Source organism: Antechinus flavipes, chromosome 1 (assembly GCF_016432865.1).
Source record: "Antechinus flavipes isolate AdamAnt ecotype Samford, QLD, Australia chromosome 1, AdamAnt_v2, whole genome shotgun sequence".
NCBI lineage: Eukaryota > Metazoa > Chordata > Mammalia > Dasyuromorphia > Dasyuridae > Antechinus > Antechinus flavipes.
Genome location: NC_067398.1, coordinates 579,481,941 through 579,490,097, shown reverse-complemented (window position 1 = coordinate 579,490,097; position 8,157 = coordinate 579,481,941). Strand labels below are relative to the sequence as shown.

The following is an 8,157-nucleotide window of genomic DNA, read 5'->3' as shown; positions in this document are numbered from 1 at the left end:
TGTGTATTAAATTTTAATTTTTTAATCCATTAAGACTTAATGATATCATTCCCAGTTAATTGTTTAGATAACATTCAGCAAGCCAATCTTTTGTTCAACATTTGACCTGGGATGCTAAGTACCTTATAAGGGCCTAATTTCTGTTATTGTTTTCTACTATTTCTTCTTACCTGCTGTTTTCCATTTCCCATGCTCTTCATTTCTCCATCTGAGACATGAAGAACTTAATCTCTGTCCAACACCAAAAGTATTTCTACTAGGTGATAATGAGCCAATAAAAGGTTAACATCCCCATCTTTCTCAGCATGTCCTTCCAGCTGCCAAACATCCTTCTATTGCCTGATTGTCCTTCACACCTATTACCTTTCCTGAATAGTAAGCCATACTCTGTATATTTTCAATAGGAAGCTGTTTGGTCTGGTACTTAAAATCTTCACACTTCCTCTTTCCCTTCCATGAAGTCCAGTCCATAAGCATTTATTAAGTAGCTAATAAGTGCCAGGCATTGTGCTAAGCACTGGGGACACAAAGAAATGCAAAAGACAATCCAATGGGAGGACAACATGTAAACAGCTATATAAAACAAGATAAATAAATTGGAGGAAATCAACAGAGGAAAAGCACTAACATTAAGGGGGATGGGAAAGGCATCCTGTAAAAGGTAGAATTTTAGTTGGGACTTGAAGGAAATCTAGGAGAGCAGAAGCAGAGATAAAGAGAGAGAGAATTTAGACAAGAAATTGAAAATGAAAATATGCAGGTTGTTTTATGTAAAGGAATGCAAGAATTTCACTGGTTTGAGAGAGTGAGTAAAGTATAAGGAAACTGGAAAAGTAGGAATGGGTTGCATTTCAAAGGGCTTTGGATGACAGAGAATTTTATATTTGATGCTGGAACTGACATGGAGCCATTGGAGTTTAGTAAATTGGTGGGGAGAAGGGGGCGAGGGGAGAAGGAGAAAGTGCCATGGTCAGGACTATGCTTTTGGAAGATTAATCTGACAGCTGAGTGAAGGCTGGATTGGAATGAGACCAACCAGAAGATTATTGCAAAAGTCTAGTCATAAGATAATAAGGGCCTAAACCAAGGAGAGGAGCAATGTCAAAAGAGAAATAGTGTATACAGAAATGATCAAAAGAAAAAGATGTTCCAGGATTGAACATACCATAGAAAAGCCTATAGATCCTGAAAGTTGACCTCAGAAAACCTCAGTTCAAAATCATGGTTAATCTACTTATTAGCTATGTAACTAATTTGGACCTGGATTGAAGATGATTTGGGATTAAGTACCCCCTCTAACATTTATTAGCTGTGTGACTTTGAGCAAGTCACCCTCTCTGTTTCTCAGTTCTTTCAAGTGTCAAGTTAGAAGTTGTGCCCTCTGACCTCAGAGATACCTTCCAGCTCTATGATCTTACAATGTTCTGGTAAGCCATTATCCTTTGTGAGTCTGTTTTCTGATTAGTGGGGTTTTGCACAGGTCCCATATTCATCACAGGATCATAAATTAAAACCTGAAAGGGATAATAAAAGTCATCAAATCCAGCCCCATTTACAGAGGGGGGGCGAAAAACAGAGAAGGTAAGTGATTCATAAACTTAGAGCTGGCAGGTATTTCTGAGACCAGAGAATATAACCCCTCATTTGACACAAGAGAAAGCTAAAGAATAGAGACTCATAGCTAATAAGTGTTAGAGAATAAGTATCAGGACCCAAAGTTATCCTAATAGACTTGAGCATTGTGCTGTATTTTATATAAGATGAAATTCAATGAAGATTTATAAAGCTTTCTACTTAGATTTCAAAAAAATCAATGATAAAAATACAAAATGAAGAAAGGTATTAGAAAGCAGTATCTCTGCTAAATTATTTAGAGGTTTTAGTAGATTGTAAATTCACATGAATCGCATAGTGATATGGCAGTCAAAAAAGCAAACATAAACTCAGGCTTCATTAAAAGAAACAAAACCTTCTGGAATAAGTAACCAACAGCCCTTGTGTACTCTGCTCTGTGTTCAGTTCTGGAAACTATCGTTTAGGAAGAATGTCAATGAGCTAGAGAGCATAAAGAGAAGCAAACACCAATGAGGAAAAGACTTGAATCAATCTTATATCATTATTAATGAAACTCACTTCTCAAAGTGAGAGCTCACTTGCAGGAGACTCTCTTCCTTGGTGGAGCTTAAGTATTCAATATTCTGAGTCGTGTGAGGGATAGAATTGACAAGAACTTAGAGATCTTGGCTTTCAGACATCCATGTTTGAGAAAGCAGTCAAATGATTCTAGGCTCTCTTCAGGTCTCTGAAGGGAGAGAAAGACTCTGGGAAAGAGCTGACACACAGAGATGTTGGATCACCCAATCTTAAATATTGAGGTGGGTGGTGGAGAATTAAAATTGCTAGGTTTGGGTGAGAGGTCTTGACTAAAAAAAATAATAATACAACTTAGAAAATGCATAAACCTAAAGATAACCTAGGGAGAAAAGCAGGGAACTTGGTACTTCATTTTTCTTACCCACCAATGGAAACTTACTAGTTAAGCACTAGATGTCATCTGAATGCCAGATGGAAAGCAAAATTGGCAGCCTCCCGGTGTAACCACCAATATGCTGAACTTTACTTCATTAAAGTTTATAGAGTGCTTAGAGATCCTGGATGAAAAGAGTTAAAGAGGTGCAAAGGGTGTTTTTTTAAAACCCCTATTACTAATTCACCACTGTGGGGCTACTCACAAAGAATTGTTTTTTTTTTTTTTTTTTAATGCCTCATATTTTTAAGGCACCATTTTAGACTCTGCTGCTTGCTTTGGAAGACTAACCCAGAGTTTAATAAATGTTCCTTTTGGGAAATCTTTCTTGATTTTCAGCCTAAATAGTACTTTTCTTTGTTCTACACTTTCCATTCCTCTCCTCCATTCCTCCACTTCTTTACATTGCCTTGAAGACTCCCCTCTTTGAACATCTGCATAGTTTGAATACTTAAAGATAATTATAAGGCCTCCTTCTCTTTGTCCAGCTCTACACACCTAATTCTTTTAATCCTTTCTCATAAGTTAGTCCCTACAGTCCCTTAATCATTTTGTTGCCTTGCTCACAATTCCCTATGCACAGAACTCTAGTATGTTGTGGTTATCCTGAATCCACAAAGCTACAATAAGCTGTGGTTTTTTCCTCAAAGCTAGGATAATATGGTATTTTCATTCTAACAAATCCCAGGGAGAGTTATTTTTATAATAGGACTGCTTTACTAATTTAAAGTTATCCAATATTGTTAATTATTTAAGTCGAGGAGTTTGGCTTGCACTTTTTCCTAATAACATGGTAGAGCTCATTACACAAGATTACAGTTTTGCCCTCTCCCCACCTCTTATCAATCCCCAACAAAAATACAGTACCAGAAAAGTGCAAACAGTCAACACTAGTGAAAAATATGTATATGTTTATATTAGCCATAATCCATTCTCCCTCATCCTAGATCTAAGAAGCTTTCCCACTTCTGCACCTTGTTTCATACATGTGTGGGACAGATGCAAGTATACTTTCCTTGACTCAGTGACTTCTCCACCAGTCATTTTCTAGCTGGCAGACAATCATTTCTAGGAGTCCACTCACCAAGGTAGCCCACTTTAACTTATTAGGAAGGGACTAATCCCAATTCAAAGATAAGTAATATAGGAATTATTACACTCAATTTTTTTCTTTACATTTTACAGATAAGGGCAGGGGGGCTCTGAGAAGTTAAGACTGAAGCATTAGATTCCTAACCATCACTCTACCACACTAAGCTACTTGTTAAACAGAAATGGGCAAAAGGACAGACCTTCCAAAATACAGCTACCTCTAAATTGACTCAAATTCATTAATGGATTCTTTGGGACCAGTTATTTGCAAATAAACCAAATTGTACTATCATCCATGCCACATTTGCTTCACACAAAAGAGTATCATAAAAGATTGTCCAATTTAAGTTAAGGGAAGTAACGTAAAAAAAAAAAAAAAAAAAAAAAAACAGGAATAAACATGGTATTACAAAGAGGCTAAGAAACTGGAAGATCTTAATGGAGATAAGGGGTCAATCATTGAAAGGAGAAATGTTTGGATATATTTGAGGCACATGGGGAAGAGAAGAAAAGTTGTAGAAAAGAAAGATTATTAATGCAATAGTGAAGAATTTTGTCCCAGTCTCATGGGAAAGATGGAGTTAATGAAAATTCTTGACTAGGGCAATAACATTAAAAAATCCATGCTTAGGAACCTGATTCTGGGCGTGATAAGAAAAAATGAAGTGAAGTAAAAATTAAATTCTGAAATAAGATAAACTTGGAGGAGTCCAAGAAAGGGATAGAGGTCTATGATAGGATGGTGACATTGGCTATAGTGAGTAAGAGACAAATTCATGAAAATTAAAAGAATCAATAAGATTTGATGATAGATCTTACATACTGGGAATGATACAGGGAAAAAGTGAAGATGACTTCCAGGTTTCAAATAATAAATATTTATTTAAGGAAATGAAAGTGCTAAGGACAGAAACAGGAAAAAAAAGAAAAAGAAAAAATGATTCTGAGTTGAAAATGCTAAGACTATCATCTCTCTTGGTAGATGTAATAATTCTGATTCCAATCCATTTTCAGGTCAGTGTTCCATTCACCTTTTAAATATTTGATATATTGTCATCTGGAAGAGAAATAAATATGTATGTTTTCAAATATCATAACTTAAGTAGGAGTGATAGGAGGTAATGTCTGACACATTATAAGGAGTACTTTCTAATAATTACAAGAAAATTTTGAAAAAAATGGAATTGGCTGCCTCATGAAGCCTTCCACTGGTGGAAATACTCAGGATGAAGCTGAATGACCCTTAAAAGGCAGTGATGTTGAGATTATTCTTGCATCAGGAAGAAAGCTAGACTAGATGAACTCTATTATCCCTAACTCAAACAATTTATGAATCAATGACTAAAAGAAATCAATGAACTTAATGAAGTTCTGAGGAGGAACTGATAAAAATCTAGCACTTAGATAAAGACAATATACTTGACCTTCTCTTTATGGTCCTTTTATTTTTATGAGAACCTGTGTTTGAATAGCTGGGAAGGAAAGGGTCTCTTGGGTCGTCAAGTATTTGTGAGTCTTTTGTTTATGCTATGCCCTTCCCCCCAAAAAAAAACCTCTGTGTGTGTGTGTGTGTGTGTGTGTGTGTGTGTGTGTGTGTGAAATAGTAAGAATGAGTGTCAAAGAACTAGGAGAGAGCACTAAGCAACACTGACAAAACAAAATTCTCATAGGCTTCCATGATTTTTTGAAAGATATTGTCATCACAATAAACTCAGTAAGTTCTTTAGAGGAAATCATTAAAAGAATAAAGAGAGAGTAAAAATTCTGAATTGAATCAGACATCAAAAATAAAATCAATATATTCTTCATCTGTTTCCCTCATTCAAATATACCTCTGTATAGGACTGGCTCCTGCCTTGGAAATATTGCCCTGAGTACTGTAAAATAGAGAAGTCATAGATTCACAATGATTTTTGTACATGGCTAACCCACACACCCATCCAAGTTACAGACAAACCGAAAGGCTATATGGGAATGATGCTTTGCTTGTGTGTCACCCTGACATTGGACAAATGTAGTGCTGAAAAAGCATCAGAATAGAAGAGCTGCAGGAATTTACACTTCCCAGCTTCCTGGAGTCCAAGGGAAGTCACGGCGGGGCTTCAGTAGCACAAGCAAGAGTGACAATAGCCTTGCTTGAATATTCTGAAGTTGTACAAAATTAAGTATTCCCAATTATTGTCTCATTCGAAATTTACAGAAAGATTTATTATACATACTGATGGTCCTATAAATACTAGCTGTGGAAGAGAATATGTTTTTGTGCAACTGTGATCAAGCAAGGTTTTTTGAGGCAGGAAAAAAAATGCCAAGAATTAAGTACAAGAAAAAGGGCTCAGTATCTGTGGTGAACAATGACAGTGATTAATATGGATCTCAAGTTCATATTACCACAGAAGAAAATCTAAGTTACCTTGATGATGTACATATAGTGTTTGGTGAAGTAACAGAAGGAATGGATGAAATCAAGAAAATTAGTGAGACATTTGTTAACAAAGATGCACCTTAAGATCCATTTGATGACCCAGCTGGTTTACCAATTCTTTTGATCAATCACCACAACTAGCCAAGGAACAACTAACTAGTGGCCAAATAGGAGCAGATAAAGAAATCGATGATGTCAAAGTAAGATCAGTTGACAAAATTGAAGAAATAATGGCAGAGAAGGAGCAAAAGTTCAGATTATTCTTTTAGAAATGGTGGGAGATTTACCTAATGCAGATATTAAACTTCCAGAAAATATTCTATTTGTGTGCAAATTGAATCCAGTGACCACAGATGAAGATCTGGAAATAATATTCTCAAGATTTGGACCAACTATAAAAAGCTGTAAAGTTATTCATGACTGGAAGATGGAAGAGGCCCTTTGTTATGCATTTTATTGAATTTAGAAAGGAAGAAGACTGTGAAAATACCTTTTTCAAAATGGATAATGTGCTTATAAAGGATAGACAAATACATGTAGATTTTAGCCAGTCTGTTGCAAAAGTTAAAGAAAGAGAGAAAATGGGAAATATGTCGAAAATTATTTCCAAGAATATGAAAAAGAAAATGAGGAAAAATCTTCTAAATTTGTTCTCAAAGATAAAGTAAAACCTAAACAGAAGACTGGCTTATAACTTTGTTCTAGTAATTGACTTACAGACCTAATTAAAGCAGAGACTTCTTACCTTTTATTTGTTTAACTCTTTCACTGGAAGAATATAGACATTTTCAATTAATATAAAGTATACAAAAGACTCAATTTTCAAAAGAAAAACTGAAAAGTAATTTGCCTCCCATCCTCATATATTTTACAGTGAAGAAGTAGAGCCCCATAATTCAATCAAGAAAGGGAAATCATAAACTAATTTAGCAGCTGAAGAATCAAGAAGGTTAGACTATATGCTTCTTGAGACTAGGACCATCATTATGTGGATGAGAAAACTGAAGTTTAGTGAGTTAGGTGATCAAATCTCCTCTACGCCACCAACTACTATTGCCTTCTCTCTGAGATTACTTTTATCTGCTTTGTATAGATCTTGTATGTATCTACCTCTTCTCATATTGTCTTCTCTGTTAGAATGTGAGCTACTGGAAGATTTGTACCTTTCTTTGTACCCCAAGTATCAAGCACATAGTAAGGGCTTAAGAAATACTTCTTGAAATCCAAAGAACCCATGATAAAAAATACTATCCACCTCCAGAAAGGGAACTGATAAACTCTGAACGAAGATTGAAGCATATTTTTTTAAGGTTTTTTTCTTGTTTTATGTGTATCTGTATTTTCTTTTCTAACATCACTAATATGGAAATGTGTTTTGTATGACTTCACACGTATAATCGATACATTGCTTGTCTTCTCAATGGGTGGGAAAAACAAAAAGAATTTGGAATCCAAAATTTTCAAAAATGTTCATTTTTACATGGAATTATGAAATATATGTATATAATGTGTATTATATGTTATTATAGATTATGTACATGTTATATACACACATATGTGTATGTATGCATTTTTTATTTATGTATATACTTAAAGAAATGGTTGTTAACCAAGTCCTGTACTTCTTAAATCATGTAATAACCATAGATAGACCAACAATGGGATAATGGCGTCCAAGGATTGCTGGTATTTAACGTTCACTTAGCCCAGTAAGAATTGGGAGGAGTAGGAAAGAGAAAATGAGTATAAAACATGAGTTGGTAGGTGGTACAGTGTCCAGAAAGGCAGCTTCTTGGCTCAGTGGATAGAGTGGAAGACTAATCCCCCTGAGTTCAAAACTGGCCTCAGACATTTAAAAGCTATGTGCCCCCAGTCACTTAATGCTGTGTTTCTCTTGGTTTCTCATCTATAAAATGAGCTGGAGAAGGAAATGGCAAACCATTTCAATATCTTTGCCAAGAAAACCCCAAACAACAGGATCATGAAAAGTTGGACATGACTGAACCACAACACAGTAGATAAGAGAGTTCTGGGACTACCTTCAGAAAAACCTGAATTCAAATCCTACCTCAGCCACTTACTGTGTGACCTTTATCTGATCACTTAACCTCTG

General features: G+C 35.5%; 1 pseudogene; it reads left to right on the top strand.

Moving 5' to 3' along the window:
- Positions 1–4,358: 4,358 nt before the first annotated feature.
- Positions 4,359–6,738, top strand: LOC127547503 (peptidyl-prolyl cis-trans isomerase-like 4; annotated as a pseudogene).
- Positions 6,739–8,157: the final 1,419 nt, after the last annotated feature.